The sequence below is a fragment of the Candoia aspera genome, chromosome 3 (assembly GCF_035149785.1).
Source record: "Candoia aspera isolate rCanAsp1 chromosome 3, rCanAsp1.hap2, whole genome shotgun sequence".
In the NCBI taxonomy this organism is placed as follows: Eukaryota; Metazoa; Chordata; class Lepidosauria; order Squamata; family Boidae; genus Candoia; species Candoia aspera.
In genome coordinates this window covers 142,162,807-142,182,060 of record NC_086155.1, presented here as the reverse complement: position 1 = coordinate 142,182,060, position 19,254 = coordinate 142,162,807, and the positions used below count along the sequence as shown (strand labels likewise).

The following is a 19,254-nucleotide window of genomic DNA, read 5'->3' as shown; positions in this document are numbered from 1 at the left end:
GTACACAGAAGTATGTTGCTTATAGGAACAGAAGCATATGAATCTTTCAAAGCCTGTAATTCTGGGGAGGAAAACCCACATAAGGTAAAGCTGTAAATAGATGCAAACAAGTTTTTGAAGCAAACTAACCTGGAGTTTTAAATTGTGTCAAAATTTTCCATTTATTCTGTAATGGAAAAGAGCTGACAATTCTCCAAAGAGATATACAACCATAAGTTAGAACTGCTTTCCAGTTTTATCTTCTTGCATAAAGTTTTTTTCCATACTCTCAGAATTCTGTTGTTGCCACATAGTACTAATGAAATAATTAACAGGCATACTCTAAGCCTAGGGAAAGGGAGTGTTATGAAGTCTGCCAGCTACTGCAAGAAGCAGCATGACACAAGCTTCACAGGTTACTCAATGACTGGACTTGCCAATCTTTATGGATCAATACCACCTAAAAATTCTGGGAATTCTATATTGCAAGCTATGGGATTTCATTGGCTAATCTTAAACTACAATTCTCAGAGTTTCCTATTGTAATAATGAAGGCACCCTCAGGGTTGAGCCAACCCTTTCCTCCGAGGTACTTTGGTCTTGAGGTAACTCATACCTAGGGGTGAACAGCAACTGGAAAAGTAGGTCCCTTTGCTGCCAACCCCCCCTGTTACAAACCAGTTTCTCCTTTCCACGCAAGACCTCTGGGGAACCAGGAGAGGATTGAAGGGGAAATCTTCACCCTACCCCACCCCAGGTCTAGCTAAACTACTAAAAGGGAAACCAAACAAAACTGTGGGGAGTCAATAGCTCAGCCAAGCTGAGGTGGGTGCTAGAAGATTCTAGGATTTAAACCAAAATTAACTTTATTAAAGGGGCCAAAAGAAGATAAGGTTATACACACACAACACAAAGTTAAAAGGAGATAAAACACAATCCCACCCCCGAAAAACCCTAATGCAATTCCAGCTACAGCCAAACAACTCAATTTCCAGCCTTGCCTGAGGTAACCTCCCATCCAGGTCTCCAGCCAACTCTCTTCAAAACCCCAAAAACTATTCCCACCCCAAAACCTGACAGAAACCACTTCTTTTCCTTTATTGGCTCTTGGGGATCTGGGCACATAAGGCTGTTTGTTATAAAAAGGGCCAGCTGCTCCCCACTACACCTATCAACAGGGGATTATTGTTAAACCACTTTAATTCCATAATGTAAACAAGCCAATAAGAACCAAAGGAGCCAGAAAGGAAGTACTCAGCAGAAGGCCAGACATTCTTAAAGAATTACTAAATTCTCAGACTATTAAGTTGCATGAGCTATGGATACAGTTTCATAGGGTATACCAACTATTCTGAAATGAACTCTGCAACATTAAAAAAAACTATCATAGCAATAAGAGACTTGTCAAATGGAGATACTTAATCCCCTTTTTTGTCAACTGCTACTGAGATAAATTCTTCATTTACTGTTCCAAATTTAGTTGTAAAAATCTATTTTCTCAATTCTGTTAGAATTAGATTTGATGATATATTACTCTAGAACAGTGTTTCCCCATGCTGTCTGGGGAATTCTGGGAGTTGAAGTCCATATGTCTTCAAGTTGCCAAGGTTAAGAAACACTGCCCTAGAATTTAATGCTGAATATACAAGTGACTTTCATTACTTGCTGTTCCAGCCTGCCAACCACAGGTTAAAAAAACCCCTGGATAATTACACCTTGAAAAGATGTACATTACACATCTGGAAAAGCTGATCTGCCATTACATACATGCAGAAAGTAACAATAACAAACAGATAAAAACCTTTATCATGGATACTGAGGTCTCCTCTCCTTTTAAATACTATGGACATGTAAAACCATACAAGATGGAACTATAGATAACAAATTCTACTTTATGCACATAACAGTAGATTTAGTCATATACAAAGGGAGCTAAATGCAGTCTCTTCAGTATGGGGGTTTGGATATGGGAACCTTGAATATCTGTTCAGCAATGAAACTCACCAAGTAATCTTGGATAATCTAATCTGTATTACCTAGCTGTTGGGAGGCTCATAGCGAAATAAAACGGTAACCCCCTATAGAATGAGTGCATAAATATTTCTTCTTAAGGCTTAATACTTGCATATATCCATCTTATATAGGAAATGGAACATAATGTTGAGTTGCACATATTTTTCTAAATTGAATTATATCCCTAATTACCAATGTGTTTAATTTGTAACAAAATATCTTGGGTAAAATGCAAAAGAATAAAAGAGGGGATAAACTAAGAAGGCAGTGATGATGCTTTCTAAATTGTATTTTTAATTTTTATTTGGCTCTAGATCTGGTGATGAAACATTTAGAAATGCAAAGAAAGCTGTGGTCACAAGTAAATACTGACTACACTCATCATGCAAAGCAAAAACAAACACACACACCTCCATCACTTATTCACTTAAATGATGTCATTTTTTCAGGAGATTTATTCCCCATCTCAATCCTAATAGACTCCAGGCAGTTTACAGATACTGTTTGCAAAATACTGTCTCTTCCTTTAAATGTAACAGGAACATGTATTTCTAAACTCAACAGCTCAATTGTTGAATGAGCTTTGGTTGTCTTTTTAAAATCTTCCAGTTCTAACAAATTAATAGGCTACAGTTTACATAACAATGATAAAGCCACATATACCAAGAACTGTCACCAAAACATGAACTACCCTAAAGAAAAAGTGCAGAATCACTCTTTTCCATTTAAGTATTACAGAAAAACCAAAAACAACTTTTACGGTGACTGGTGTAGCCCAATCCTAAGGATATTAACTTAAGTGCTTCCTGTTAAAAAGTAAGAGTACATAAAACGGTGGCCAAACAAGTCTGATACTATATAATTTTAGAAAAAAATAATTGACAAGTTAACTTAATCTCAAGCTTGTTTGTTGAGAATGGTAACCTACTGTAATTCTAAACTAAAGTTACTTACAAGTTGCATTGAATTCAGGTGGACAGAGTCCAAAATAGATATGTGAGTCTAGAATTACTGCTACCTGTGAATGCCCTCTTCTGGATAATGTCACAGAATTAATTTATATTGAGAAAAATAAATGTTTATTTTGACAGCTAAGATAAGCATAAACATTTCTAATACTATTTTGCCACACCTTCTTTTGAAGGCTTTATTGTTGAAATATACTGGTAATACTCTTCAACTGACATATTTTATGTTTCAAAGAAATTTCAACTATTATCTCCCTTTTCTTTTCTTTTACAGACCCTAAGAACTGTGGAAAAGATAGATCTGTGAATATTTAAAAAGTCTGACTTTAACAATTCTCTTGGTTACTCTTATGTAAAGAAAAAGACCTTTCATAAAAACCATCATGACATTAGAAGCACACTGACTTACTAGACAACTCAGACCACGTCCTCTTCTTACTGCAAAATCATTGAAGTTTATTTGTCATCATGGGTAAGTAAGTGAAAAGTGGCATCAATCCTTCCTCTGATTCTAATTACCTAATGCCAAATATAGTTACACAGGCAGTTTTCAATAACCATTATTGTATAGCTTACTCACACCATTCACTGCTGTCTTCTGGATATCCCAGATTATGCTTCCCCTTGCAGAATTTGCAGATGTTACTGGATTGCTGATAGGTCCGTCAATACTGCTTCTTTTAAATAAAAAATTTAAAAAGTAGTGAGGAATAAGGTGAGGAAAAATATCACTATATCATATTTCTAAAGATCATTGGCTTTGAATAATTGCAACTGAAGACCCACCTCAAAGTGCTCTTAGAATCCTTGTGTTAAAAAGCACAAACTATAGTGTATTAATTTACAATTTCTAATCCCTATTTTTTGTTTTCTACTTCCAAATATGTCATAAACACACACTTATGTGTATATAAATGTGTATGTATGGCAATGATTCAGTAAAGAAATCCACAGGGATAGGCTTTATAATTTCTGTATGTATTCTTTTGTTTAATACATAGGGATTAAAAGATCTACCCACATACCAAACTATGCACGGTCAGAATTGTTTGGAGGCCAGGTAACATTGTACAATTTACACTATATGATACACTATACAATTTTGCTGTGCTGTGAAAATTTCCATTTGGATGTAATTCATACTTGCCACTTAAACACACACATACAAACTATAATCTGCAACATTATTTAAGAAGCATTCAATATGTTCACTGATTCCTAGCTTGAATCTCTACTAAGGAACATTCTGTATGGCTTGTTTTTTGACATGATTTGAGCTATTTTTTTTAACAGACGAATTTTTGCTTCCTACTTATCTAAGACATATAATAGAAGGCTCAGAAAATTTTGCTGGTGAACATATAAAAACCTTCCAAATGCTAAATTAGAAATTAACCCCCATATCATGCCAAATTATTTTTCCATTACAAGTACCTTATACAAAGAGATACATCTGAAGCACATGGAAAGTCTAAAGCATTAAATTCTAAATTTACCAGGTTTTCTTGGAACAGGGGCATGAGTTCATAGCTAAACATACAAGCAATCTGCAGTTAAACTGCATGGTAGGTATACTACTTTCTGTGTAGTCAACATTTATGAACCTAAAAGCTCATGTTATATTCTCTCACCACTAGTTAAATTAGCCTAGCCTAGTACATCTATTCTGAATGGATTTAGAATACAGAATGGGAACACTTAAAGCATGAGCGGTTAAGACATCTATTTATTTGAGGCAAGAAAAAGAATACTAGGCCCAGATGAGAGCCTCAAGGAGAATACTGTGCAGCATGATGATACAACCTGAATGCTGCAATATGTTGAATCAGGATTATATCTGGCATGGCACAACTCTTTGGCTAATGATGTTTCTAGCTGGCTTGACTTGAAAAAGTCATTGGTAAGAAGGTAAGACAGATAGAAAGAGGCTGATAACAGCACATAACAGGCTGATTTCCTGTCTTTCTCTCTCACGGCTCTTGTCCCAGAAGATACCCTCAAGGGCAATTCAAGTGAAAGATCATCTGGCCAGAGAGTTCTGTCTGTTATCTAAACAAATCCTCTGATTCAATTGATTGTAGCAGCTTCTGCTAGATAGCATCTTCTTTTGAATCAGAAGCAAGCAAGCAAACAAATGGAAAATGATATGTTTATTCCTTCTTCAATTGTTGATACTGATGTTTCTGAAAATAATGATCTCAACCCATTAAATCTAAATTTGGTTTCTTTAACAAAAACTTCGTCACTGCTTCTTGCATCCTTCAAAAGGCATTTACTCCTCCAAAGTCCATATCTCCAAACCAACTCTGGCAGTTTTCAATGGTCAGAAAGTCTGTCCATCCTCATGGAACATAAAAGTCCCCTGAAATCATTTTCACTATCAGTCAAGAAGCCTACAGTTACTCCCACCAGGAACTCTGCTCCAGCCGGCATCTCCCTGGCCTCATTATTACAAGCCTCCAAATGTGCCTTATGATTAACTCTGCCTACATTAAGTTTTGGACTTCATGCAGTAACACTGCATTTACAAGGATATCAAATTCATTTATTAATTAATTACATTGTTTTTATACAGGTTTGCCTCACTTTATGCTAGAGTTATGTTCCCTGAAAACTTCGTATTAAGCAATTCACATAAAGCAAGACAGTGAACCAGGGAAAAAAGGGGCGTTGTGGGGCATGATACCAAATTTTGTAGCCCAATTGTGTTGTGCTCATACATTTTTAGAGTCTTATTCTTAAGCACTCCATTCCTCAGCCATGTTTTCTTCCTGTTCTCTGTGTATAGCAAAGGCATTTTTGACATTTTTTTCTATAGTGGATTTCTAACATGCATGGTTATCATGGCAGACAGAAGCAGAATGCATCGCAACACTATGAATTTTATTAGCATTCTTTATTATGTTGTGCACAGTAGTTTTGCCCAGGTTAAAAGCTTGTCTTAGGGCAGAGGATCCTTCACCAGCTTCAGCGGGATGTGACATGTCCACTTTTGCTTCTAGTGTTAGAGAGGTTCTTTTCTTTGCTTTTTTGGATAAGATGTTGATGGGCATTTTGATCTGACTTTAACAGTAACAGCTATTGTACGTATGGAAGCAAGTGGGAGACAGGAACACAACTTGAACAACCTCACATTTACAGTGGTAAATGTACAAATGATGGCAGAAAGGGGTTTTGGCAGGAAAATGTTCAAGCAATTTTGGTGGGAAGAAGTACCAGCATTTTCCTGGCCTTTCGTGCAAATGGACAATGCTGGCAGAAACTGCAATAGCCTTTAGTTTTTCATATAAAGCAAATTCTTAGATTAAATAATCAATCCCTTAAAAGGGAATTTGCATTAAGCGAGGAAATAAGTATTTGTTTAATTGTAATTTTAAGTGTTATTCTATGCTATTTCAGAGAAGCCTACTCCAAAAATAGTTCAAATGTTTTAAACAAGCAAATATATTCCTGGATTGTCTTATTTGGAAAACAAATTATTAACTAGTCTGTGCATTACAAATTCATACTACAAGTTAAATCCTACAAGTATTGGATGGAAGCAAAATTCCAACATGACTGCATTTTTTCTTTGTTTAGCATTGTTAAAAAAATAGCTAAATTCAATAAAAAATACTAATTTTCAAATAACAATAGAAACAACACTGTTTGACAGAGAGGTCAGACTAAATGCGATCCCTGGGGAAGGTAATGGCAACCCACCCGAGAATTCTTGCCGTGAAAACTAAATAGATCAGTACAACCAGAGATATGTCGGCATACTATCGGAAGATGAGACTCCCAGATCAGAAGATGGTTAAAATGATACTGGGGAGGAACAGAGGATGAGTTCAACTAGCCCCAGACGTGATGACGCAGCTAGCTCAAAGCCGAAAGGACGGCTAGCGGCCGACGGTGCTGGTGGTGAACGGCGAATCCGATGTTCTAAGGATCAACACACCACTGGAACCTGGAATGTAAGATCTGTGAGCCAGGGCAAATTGGATGTGGTTATTGGTGAGATGTCAAGATTAAACATAGACATTTTGGGTGTCAGTGAACTGAAATGGACTGGAATGGGCCACTTCACATCAAATGACCACCAGATCTACTACTGTGGACAAGAGGACCACAGAAGAAATGGAGTAGCCTTCATAATTAATAGTAAAGTGGCTAAAGCAGTGCTTGGATACAATCCAAAAAATGATAGAATGATCTCAAGTCGAATTCAGGGCAAGCCATCTAACATCACAGTGATCCAAATATATGCCCCAACCACAGAGGCTGAGGAAGCTGAAGTAGAGCAGTTCTATGAGGATCTGCAGCACCTACGGGACAACACGCCTAAAAGGGACGTTGTTTTCATCACGGGAGACTGGAATGCTAAGGTGGGCAGTCAGATGACACCTGGAATTACAGGTAAGCATGGCCTGGGAGAACAAAATGAAGCAGGACATAGGCTGATAGAATTTTGCCAAGACAACTCACTCTGCATAACAAACACTCTCTTCCAACAACCTAAGAGACGGCTTTATACATGGACTTCCCCAGATGGACAACACCGAAATCAGATTGACTACATCCTTTGCAGCCAAAGGTGGCGGACATCTATATAGTCGGTAAAAACAAGACCTGGAGCTGACTGTAGTTCAGATCATGAACTTCTTATTGTGCAATTTAGGATCAGACTAAAGAGATTAGGGAAGACCCAACAGATCAGTTAGATATGAGCTCACTAATATTCCTAAGGAATGTTCACCTTCCTAAGGAGATGAAGAATAGATTTAAGGGCCTGGACTTAGTAGATATGGTCCCGGAAGAACTATGGACAGAAGTTCGCAACATTGTTCAGGAAGCGGCAACAAAATACATCCCAAAGAAAGAGAAAACCAAGAAGGCAAAATGGCTGTCTGCTGAGACACTAGAAGTAGCCCAAGAAAGAAGGAAAGCAAAAGGCAACAGTGATAGGGGGAGATATGCCCAATTAAATGCAAAATTCCAGAGGTTAGCCAGAAGAGATAAGGAATTATCTTTAAACAAGCAATGCACAGAAGTGGAAGAAGACAATAGAATAGGAAGGACAAGAGACCGCTTCCAGAAAATAGAAACATTGGAGGTAAATTCCAGGCAAAAATCGGTATGATCAAAAACAAAGATGGCAAGGAACTAAAAGAAGAAGAAGAGATCAAGAAAAGGTGGCAAGAATATACAGAAGACCTGTATAGGAAGGATAACAATATCGGGGATAGCTTTGATGGTGTGGTCAGTGAGCTAGAGCCAGACATCCTGAAGAGGGAGGTTGAATGGGCCTTAAGAAGCATTGCTAATAACAAGGCAGCAAGAGATGACGGCATCCCAGCGGAACTGTTCAAAATCTTGCAAGATGATGCTGTCAAGGTAATGCATGCTATATGCCAGCAAATTTGGAAAACACAAGAATGGCCATCAGATTGGAAAAAATCAACTTATATCTCCATACCAAAAAAGGGAAACACTGAAGAATGTTCAAACTATCGAACAGTGGCACTCATTTCACATGCCAGTAAGGTAATGCTCGAGATCCTGCAAGGTAGACTCCAGCAATTCATGGAGCGAGAATTGCCAGATGGACAAGCTGGGTTTAGAAAAGGCAGAGGAACTAGGGACCAAATTGCCAATATCCGCTGGATAATGGAAAAAGCCAGGGAGTTTCAGAAAAACATCTATTTCTGTTTTATTGACTATTCTAAAGCCTTTGATTGTGTGGACCATAACAAATTGTGGCAAGTTCTTAGCGGTATGGAGATACCAAGTCATCTTGTATGCCTCCTGAGGAATCTGTGTAATGACCAAGTAGCAACAGTAAGAACAGACCACGGAACAACGGACTGGTTTAAGATTGGGAAAGGAGTACGGCAGGGCTGTATACTCTCACCCTACCTATTCAACTTGTACGCAGAACACATCATGCGACATGCTGGGCTTGAGGAATCCAAGGCTGGAGTTAAAATCGCTGGAAGAAACATTAACGATCTCAGATATGCAGATGATACCACTTTGATGGCTGAAAGCGAACAGGAACTGAGGAGCCTTATGATCAAGGTGAAAGAAGAAAGTGCAAAAGCTGGCTTGCAGCTAAACCTCAAAAAAACCAAGATTATGGCAACCAGCTTGATTGATAACTGGCAAATAGAGGGAGAAAACATAGAGGCAGTGAGAGACTTTTTATTTCTAGGTGCAAAGATTACTGCAGATGCTGACTGCAGTCAGGAAATCAGAAGACATTCAATCCTTGGGAGAAGAGCAATGACAAACCTTGAAAAAATAGTTAAAAGCAGAGACATCACACTGGCAACAAAGGTCCACATAGTTAAAGCAATGGTGTTCCCTGTAGTAACATATGGCTGCGAGAGCTGGACCACAAGGAAGGCTGAGAGAAGGAAGATAGATGCTTTGGAACTGTGGTGTTGGAGGAAAATTCTGAGAGTGCCTTGGACTGCAAGAAGATCAAACCAGTCCATACTCCAGGAAATCAAGCCAGACTGCTCACTTGAGGGAATTATATTAAAGGCAAAACTGAAATACTTTGGCCACAAAATGAGAAGATAGGACACCCTGGAGAAGATGCTGATGCTAGGGAGAGTGGAAGGCAAGAGGAAGAGGGGCCGATCAAGGGCAAGATGGATGGATGATATTCTAGAGGTGATAGACTCGTCCCTGGGGGTGTTGACGACCGACAGGAAGCTCTGGCGTGGGCTGGTCCATGAAGTCACGAAGAGCCGGAAGCGACTAAACGAATAAACAACAAAAATAATTCCATTTTAATCATATATTTGCTTTAAAATATGATTAACTTCCTCTTTACTCTCACATGAAATAAACCTGTACAGATTCATTCATCTCAATGAGGCTGGGATGAGAGAAAGCAATGATTCTTTTTTTAAAATAATGTAATGTGTGTATTATTATGTGTTTTATAAAACAATAAGAAATGTGCTCTTTTCCTTTTTAAAAATTAAAGAGATCAAACAATCTAAAATCAGCATGTTTGTAAAATGCCCTTTGCCATTTCACATACTGCTCATCATAATGAGTGGGTTCCAATAAATTGGGGAAAATTCCCAAGGTTCACTCTATACTCTACTGAGGTCAAGGGCAAAACTAACCATAGCTAGTCTTATTAATAAGACCAGAGTTATTTATTTCTTTACTTTATATCCCTCATTTACAGTCACAGAAGATCATTAATGTAATTAATAACACAATAAAATACAAACATTAATTTAAAGAACACAAAGGAACTACAGTCCAATGGAGAATTACATTCATGTTAACTCATTCACTGGACATATGCTGGCTTCACAGTGTTGGACAGTGGTCAGAAAGCAATTACCTTTCTCTGTAATTGAACATTCTCTTGCTAAGATCAGCAGAACAAAGATGGCCTCCATCCATTCTTGGAATAAGAAACCTGCTTAACCAGTTGGATCTGACTGGTTAAGCTGACCCTTTGAGACAGAGCTGTGGGGAGAGGACCAAGGAATGGGATGGGACACCTGCTCTAAGCGCATGGCTGCCATATAGGTTCTGCACAGAGACCACCTCTTTTCTTCCACTGTACTTGAGAGCAGCAGCTAGAGGCAGCATACCAGTCCACATGGGCAGCTAAGTCTGCTCCTTCCAACAGAAAACACCAGCCAGAGCCTGCGCGGGTTTAGTCAGGGGTCTTTTCCCCTCCTGTTTAAAAACTTCCTGTCCCTCTGTTACCCCTACAGGCCTCTTCTTTCCTTTTCCTGTCCACAGTTTTTTTCTTTCTGCAGTTCATTGCAAAGAGCAAACCTTGGTGTTGCTCTCCTGAGCATCTGACTTCACTTTTTTCTCTTTTTCTGCAGCTGAAGCAAGCCTTCTATTCTGCAGTGTAATCTCTCTTAAGAAGCTAGTGCAGCCTCTCCAATTAAACTGCCCTCTGCTCAATAAACAAAGAGCATTATTCAGCAAGTCCATCCTTCAAAATTGAGGCCCTTGATGCTTTTATTGAAACAACCAGTTATTACAATATATTAGATGTCAACAGAAAAGTTCTAAATAAAAAAATAAGCCTTATCTGCATTATCCTCCTCTAAGAATTTAGCACTTTTTCTAAAAAAAATTCAGATTTTTTTTAAAGGACAAGCTAATAGCTGTGAGCTCACTTTTGTAATGCACACATTATGGGGGGTGTTTCATTGTTCCAAACACACACACATGCTTTGCACAAATATGTAACAAACTTTTCAATGGAGAAATTCAGAAATGTAAGATAACAAAATTAATACTTTGCACGCTGAAATAAGCTCACAATGAAGTCAATTACTTGCTTGCTTTCATGTGGAAAGCACATGGTCACCTAATGTTCCTGAAGCAGCATCCCAATATGCACCAATGTGTACCATACCATCCTGTTACATTAACAGCTGCAGAAAAGGGTCCATGGCTACATAAAAAAGCCATTAGAACCAGGGCAGAAGTGAGAATGATGCAAGGACAAAGGTCAGTTAGTAAACACCAGCTAAGATGCTAGTAGAAATGTGTTACCTTCCCCCCCCCCCTTTCTTGCATTATCCTCTGTTCTGCTCCAAAACTTTTATGGTTGTACCTGACATAAACCTACCAGGTTCAGTTCCCACCTCTGAAACAGTTTCCTATGCTTGGAGACTGTTCTCACTGCTGAGTTCCCTCCTCTCGTGTTGCCAGCCAGCACTCCCTGCAGCTGGGTAACTGCAGTGTATAGGGTAAGACAATAGCAACTGCTGATGCCTTACCTCTGTCTTCTTCTCTTATTGCTGCCCCCCTCCCCCCAGCAAGGAAAAAAATAGTTTAAATACTGACTATTGTCTGAGGGATGATATAGGAAAGCTGCTCCTCCTGCAACTGTGAAGGATAAGAGGTAGGGCAAGGTGGGAGAGAGGAAATCAGGATTGAGGATGAGGGGGGACACCTCCTGCTCCAAAGTTCCAGAAGGAACACTTCACAGTGTTTTGTCTAGGACTGAGTCAACAGCTAATTGGCTCCACTTTCCAAACACCTAGGAAGCCCATGATATTATGGGGATGCAATGTGATAAGGCACCAATATCAGCCTGTTACAGTTGCTGTATGAATAAGGGGCCTTGGACGAGTGACAGAAGGCCCTGGTAACTCCAGGTTTGTGTGCTACTGGAAAAAGTTGCTTTCAAATGGCCCCCACCAAAGATGATTGGGATAGAAATGAGTTTTCTTTTCCACCTTCTCCCATTCTTTCAGAGCCTCTCTTCACTGAGGGTCTTTTATTTATGTTAGATTTTAGAGAAGATTAGAAGCAGACAGACTCTCCTACTAAAACAGACTGGATACAGTTGGTGAGCTTTCAAATTTTGCAAATCAGATGCAACCACAAATATTGCAATATGCAAGGATATGGTGGGTGTCTTTCACACCATACTATCCTATGATGTAAAGTGAGAGACCATTTGCCTTCTGATCTGGCTATCTATTACGTTCCTTACATCTCAAATGGAATGAAAAATGGATCTAATGCTAGTGATTACTAGACCATAAAGCATTTTATTATTACTTTTAGCAAATAAAATACACTGGTGGCAAAGAGATTCCATGTGTAGAAAAAGTAAAATAATTTTGTTTCATAATTTAAACAAATTTACATGGATGCAAATTCCTTTTGCTTTATTAGAATTCTAAAAACAATCATTGATTTCCATAGCATTTAAACAACAACTCTTTTTTTGGTCAACAATTGAACACATTTTTATATCCCTGCTTAGGATTTACAGGAACTAACTGTACATAAAATATACATATAACAGAATATATAATTATCCAAAATGCGAAGTCATAAAGAACAACTGTCCTTGAATCATAGCTGAAATTATCCATAAGTAAAAAGAAAACCAAGTGCTTTAGCTCAACTTCAAAGCAAAATATGGTCTACAAGGTTAAAAGACCCAACTGCTGATTGCTACATGCAAGAACATGAGGAGAACAATGATTATTCTGTGTAGAGTATTTCCTCCTAAATCTGAATACTCCACCCAACTCGCAACGTCTTGAATTTATACTGAAAAATGTAATAAAATGCACAATTGGCTTCTGTACTTAAGCCACATCAAAAGATTTTTCCTTCCAGCTCTTCAACAGGTAATCTTTGGATTTATTGCCAAGTTCTTGTTATGTGATACATAATATTGAATCCACTAAAATTTCTGTAGAAGGCAAGCATAGCTTACAGAACCACGGAGAATAATATTAAAGTCATCATTTTAATGAACTAGTTTTGTTATAAATGTAAGGATTATTTACTTCCTTGAACTTCTGAAGCAGAAGTAACTTAGTTCCATATAGGTCATGCAGATGAAAAGTTAGAGGATAATAATCATGCTGTACAAGGTAACGGGGGAAAGTTAATCAACCTGTCTTTGGTCCCATCATTAACTCAATCTGAAACATCCAGGCTAATGATGCTTAAAACAGTCATATGGAATAGAGTTGGAAGAAACTGTAAGATTAACAAGGTCGACTGGAGCATCTCTGACAGATGACCATCCAGCTTCTGTTTGCAGACCTCTAGTGAAGGAAAACTCACCATATCATGTAGCAGCCTATTACAATGGCTGACAGTTTCTACAGTCAGGAGGTTGCTCCTGAAGTTTAGCCTGAATCTTTCTTTGTGGATTCTGGTCTTGCCTTCTGAGCAACAAAGAATAAGATCACTCCCTCTTCTGTGATCTTCAGATATCTGAAAATTGCTATCATATCTCCTGTTAGTTATCTTTTTTGTAGGCTGAACATACCAACTTGCTTTAACTATTCCTCACTGGGCTTAGTTTCCAGACCCTTCACCATCTTGGTAGCCCTCTCTGAAACTTCTTCTGCTGGCCTTGGTTCTTTTTCAGCTGTGGTGCAGAGAACTGGATACGGTACTGCAATGGGGCCTGAACACAGCAAAGAAGAATCAAACAATTACTAGCTGTGATAAATACTCCATGCTCCTGTTCAAGGAGCCCAAGACAGCATGTGCCATTTTAGCAGCTGCATCACATTGCTGACTTATGTTTAAGTTGTGACTGACAAGGTCACCCAGACTCTATATCCTTTCAAATGTACTACTGCCAAATCAGGTCTCCTCCACCCAATATTTATGCTTTACATTTTTCCTGCCCAGATGCAGAATTTTATGTTTCTCCCTATTTGTTTCAGTCCACCATTCAAGCCTCTCTAGAACTTTTTGAATCTTATCTCTCCACTTTGAATCCCACCCCGTTTCATCTGCAAATTTGATAAGCCCCATGAACTCCTTCATCACTGATAAAAATGTTTAACAGCACAAGACTCAGGAACAAAACTCAACAGCAATCCATTTGATACTTCCCTCCAAGCTGAAATGGAGCCATTAACAAGACTCTTTAACTGTGGTCATTTAGCCAACTGTAAGTACATACAGTATATCATATCCTATGTAGGTTTATTATACCATGTATGTAAACGAATCTTTAAATCACTAACCCCCAGGAAATGTGCATGTTAAAACATGTAAATATTTCAATTTTTTTTGGTATGCCCAAGAAACCAACAAAGCAATTAACAACGTGATATGGTTTTACTGAAAGCCACAGGACTGGAATATGAATCCACTGAACAGGGCTTTCACTTGTTGGAATCATCTGAAAACTGGGGAGAAATAGAGTGCAGGAAAATAATATGAAACCAAAAGAACGGGAAACTTCATATGGCAACATAAAGAGAATGTTAGCTCCAGTCTCCTAACTGCTTCCTGTCATTATCCATGAGTTGAAGGGAAAGCTTCAGAAAAGGGGGACTTCTTTGCTCTTCTAGGCTTTATACACTATTTACTGCTCAAGAAAAGCAACGACTCAAGATCATAAAGGAACATTACATTGGCAGAAAACTTTCAAAAGTGATCCCCCAATTCATGAAAGGCAAAAAGGATGGCAATTAAAAGGGTAAAACTGAGCTGTCTGCCCGCCTTCTCTTTCTTTATGTACTTAATTTGCTTAGAATCAGAACCTTTCTCCTACACCCAGAGAATGTTTAAGAAACAGTGTGTCCTGTATTATGTAGTCCTATTTTATTTTAAATATTATTTTAAAGAATAGTAATCATCAATTACATCTATTTGTAACATACTTGAATGTTTGTAGGTAGAGAAAAGGTAGAGATGGGACTACAGTGTGAAAAACAAGAAAGAATTTCTGGGGTCCCAATTCTGTTTGAAAATTCATTTTAATTTTTTTCCTAGTAACAGCCACTGGAAGGCAGAGATAATTTAAAAGAAGAAATAGCAGCAGCAAAGACAATAAATATAGCACACAGTCTCAGTGAGAGCATAGTGAGAGCATAGGTTGGTAAGAGTGGGACAAAGCATGGAATCTCAAGTTGAATCCTAGGAACATTAAGTTGAGGAAATTCATAGAGGGAAAATTTCCTGGTCTCCTTTCCATAACTGACACTGTGGCGCATCCCATGTTACTATTCCAGTGAGGCTTTTGAGGACTCAGATGGCTGCAGCCAGAAAGGAAAGCAATGGGAAACTTTCTATAAGATATATTACATAGGTGATATATATTACATAAGTGAATGAACCTACAGCAAAGGATTGTTACCTTGTCGTGGTGCTGGAGCTTGAGCACTTCAATGATGCCATGAGCTAAACCGTGAAGGGCCACCCAAGACGGGAAGGTCATGACAGAGAGCTCAGACTAAATGCGATCCCTGGGGAAGGTAATGGCAACCCACCCTGGTATTCTTGCCGTGAAAACTAAATAGATCAGTACAACCAGAGATATGTCGGTATACCATCGGAAGATGAGACCCCCAGGTCGGAAGATGGTCAAAATGCTACTGGGGAGGAACAGAGGATGAGTTCAACTAGCCCCAGACGTGATGACGCAGCTAGCTCAAAGCCGAAAGGACGGCTAGCGGCCGACGGTGCTGGTGGTGAATGGCAAATCCGATGTTCTAAGGATCAACACACCACTGGAACCTGGAATGTAAGATCTGTGAGCCAGGGCAAATTGGATGTGGTTATTGGTGAGATGTCAAGATTAAACATAGACATTTTGGGTGTCAGTGAACTGAAATGGACTGGAATGGGCCACTTCACATCAAATGACCACCAGATCTACTACTGTGGACAAGAGGACCACAGAAGAAATGGAGTAGCCTTCATAATTAATAGTAAAGTGGCTAAAGCAGTGCTTGGATACAATCCAAAAAACGACAGAATAATCTCAATTCGAATTCAGGGCAAGCCATCTAACATCACAGTGATCCAAATATACGCCCCAACCACAGAGGCTGAAGAAGCTGAAGTAGAGCAGTTCTATGAGGATCTGCAGCACCTACGGGACAACATGCCTAAAAGAGACGTTGTTTTCATCACGGGAGACTGGAATGCTAAGGTGGGCAGTCAGATGACACCTGGAATTACAGGTAAGTATGGCCTGGGAGAACAAAACGAAGCAGGACATAGGCTGATAGAATTTTGCCAAGACAACTCACTCTGCATAACAAACACTCTCTTCCAACAACCTAAGAGACGGCTTTATACATGGACTTCACCAGATGGACAACACCAAAATCAGATTGACTACATCCTTTGCAGCCAAAGGTGGCGGACATCTATACAGTCGGTAAAAACAAGACCTGGAGCTAACTGTAGTTCAGATCACGAACTTCTTATTGCACAATTTAGGATCAGACTAAAGAGATTAGGGAAGACCCACAGATCAGTTAGATATGAGCTCACTAATATTCCTAAGGAATATGCAGTGGAGGTGAAGAATAGATTTAAGGGACTGGACTTAGTAGATATGGTCCCGGAAGAACTATGGACAGAAGTTCGCAACATTGTTCAGGAAGCGGCAACAAAATACATCCCAAAGAAAGAGAAAACCAAGAAGGCAAAATGGCTGTCTGCTGAGACACTAGAAGTAGCCCAAGAAAGAAGGAAAGCAAAAGGCAACAATGATAGGGGGAGATATGCCCAATTAAATGCAAAATTCCAGAGGTTAGCCAGAAGGGATAAGGAATTATTTTTAAACAAGCAATGCACGGAAGTGGAAGAAGACAATAGAATAGGAAGGACAAGAGACCGCTTCCAGAAAATTAGAAACATCGGAGGTAAATTCCAGGCAAAAATGGGTATGATCAAAAACAAAGATGGCAAGGAACTAACAGAAGAAGAAGAGATCAAGAAAAGGTGGTAAGAATATACAGAAGACCTGTATAGGAAGGATAACAATATTGGGGATAGCTTTGACGGTGTGGTCAGTGAGCTAGAGCCACATCCTGAAGAGTGAGGTTGAGTGGGCCTTAAGAAGCATTGCTAATAACAAGGCAGCAGGAGATGACGGCATCCCAGCGGAACTGTTCAAAATCTTGCAAGATGATGCTGTCAAGGTAATGCATGCTATATGCCAGCAAATTTGGAAAACACAAGAATGGCCATCAGACTGGAAAAAATCAACTTATATCCCCACACCAAAAAAGGGAAACACTAAAGAATGTTCAAACTATCGAACAGTGGCACTCATTTCACATGCCAGGAAGGTAATGCTCAAGATCCTGCAAGGTAGACTCCAGCAATTCATGGAGCGAGAATTGCCAGATGGACAAGCTGGGTTTAGAAAAGGCAGAGGAACTAGGGACCAAATTGCCAATATCCACTGGATAATGGAAAAAGCCAGGGAGTTTCAGAAAAACATCTATTTCTGTTTTATTGACTATTCTAAAGCCTTTCACTGTGTGGACCATAACAAATTGTGGCAAGTTCTTAGTGGTATGGGGATACCAAGTCATCTTGTCTGCCTCCTGAAGAATCTGTATAACGACCAAGTAGCAACACTAAGAACAGACCACAGAACAACGGACTGGTTTAAGATTGGGAAAGGAGTACGGCAGGGCTGTATACTCTCACCCTACCTATTCAACTTGTACGCAGAACACATCATGCGACATGCTGGGCTTGAGGAATCCAAGGCTGGAGTTAAAATCGCTGGAAGAAACATTAACGATCTCAGATATGCAGATGATACCACTTTGATGGCTGAAAGCGAACAGGAACTGAGGAGCCTTATGATCAAGGTGAAAGAAGAAAGTGCAAAAGCTGGCTTGCAGCTAAACCTCAAAAAAACCAAGATTATGGCAACCAGCTTGATTGATAACTGGCAAATAGAGGGAGAAAACATAGAGGCAGTGAGAGACTTTTTATTTCTAGGTGCAAAGATTACTGCAGATGCTGACTGCAGTCAGGAAATCAGAAGACGTTCAATCCTTGGGAGAAGAGCAATGACAAACCTTGAAAAAATAGTTAAAAGCAGAGACATCACACTGGCAACAAAGGTCCACATAGTTAAAGCAATGGTGTTCCCTGTAGTAACATATGGCTGCGAGAGCTGGACCACAAGGAAGGCTGAGAGAAGGAAGATAGATGCTTTGGAACTGTGGTGTTGGAGGAAAATTCTGAGAGTGCCTTGGACTGCAAGAAGATCAAACCAGTCCATACTCCAGGAAATCAAGCCAGACTGCTCACTTGACGGAATGATATTAAAGGCAAAACTGAAATACTTTGGCCACATAATGAGAAGACAGGACACCCTGGAGAAGATGCTGATGCTAGGGAGAGTGGAAGGCAAAAGGAAGAGGGGCCGACCAAGGGCAAGGTGGATGGATGATATTCTAGAGGTGACGGACTCGTCCCTGGGGGAGCTGGGGGTGTTGACCGACAGGAAGCTCTGGCGTGGGCTGGTCCATGAAGTCACGAAGAGTCGGAAGCGACTAAATGAATAAACAACAGGTGAATGAACAATTACACTTTTACACAAGGAAATTGTGGGGCTGGGGGGGAATACTACTGTAAGATTCTAGGTTTATCTTTTGATACACAGCTAACCTGGTTGTCCTCTGCAGTATACGAAAGCAACCTGCCAAGACTTATTTCAGTAAAATGCACACATGATCCTGTACTAAATCTGTTCATTAACAAACAGTAGAGCATTCAGCACAGCAAACTTCCATTTCTGTTTTATGCTAATCCTGTATCTTTAGTCCACAATATATAGACTAAGAATAGGAACAGATGATAAACCCCTAGCACAAGCAAGTGGCATATCAAGAAAAAAAATCCAAATTATTTTATTTAAAATTAATGTTTCCACAGAGAGATTGAGATTAGTATTTAAATTTCACACAAACTCAGTGAAGAAAATATAAACACCAGCATTCTGAATAACCATACAATACAGCATTTTCCAGCTTCTAATTCCTCTTCACTGCCAACCTTT

At 39.3% G+C, this 19,254-nt stretch overlaps 1 protein-coding gene across 2 annotated transcripts in view; it reads right to left on the bottom strand.

The window, feature by feature from the left end:
• ATXN1 (ataxin 1) overlaps positions 1–19,254 on the bottom strand; it is a 265,056-nt gene that overhangs the window by 89,951 nt on the left and 155,851 nt on the right. For both annotated transcript variants that reach the window (XM_063298928.1, XM_063298929.1), the window contains exon 6: positions 3,541–3,637. The gene's annotated coding sequence lies outside the window, so the exon portion shown is untranslated. The remainder of the gene's footprint in view (positions 1–3,540; positions 3,638–19,254) is intronic.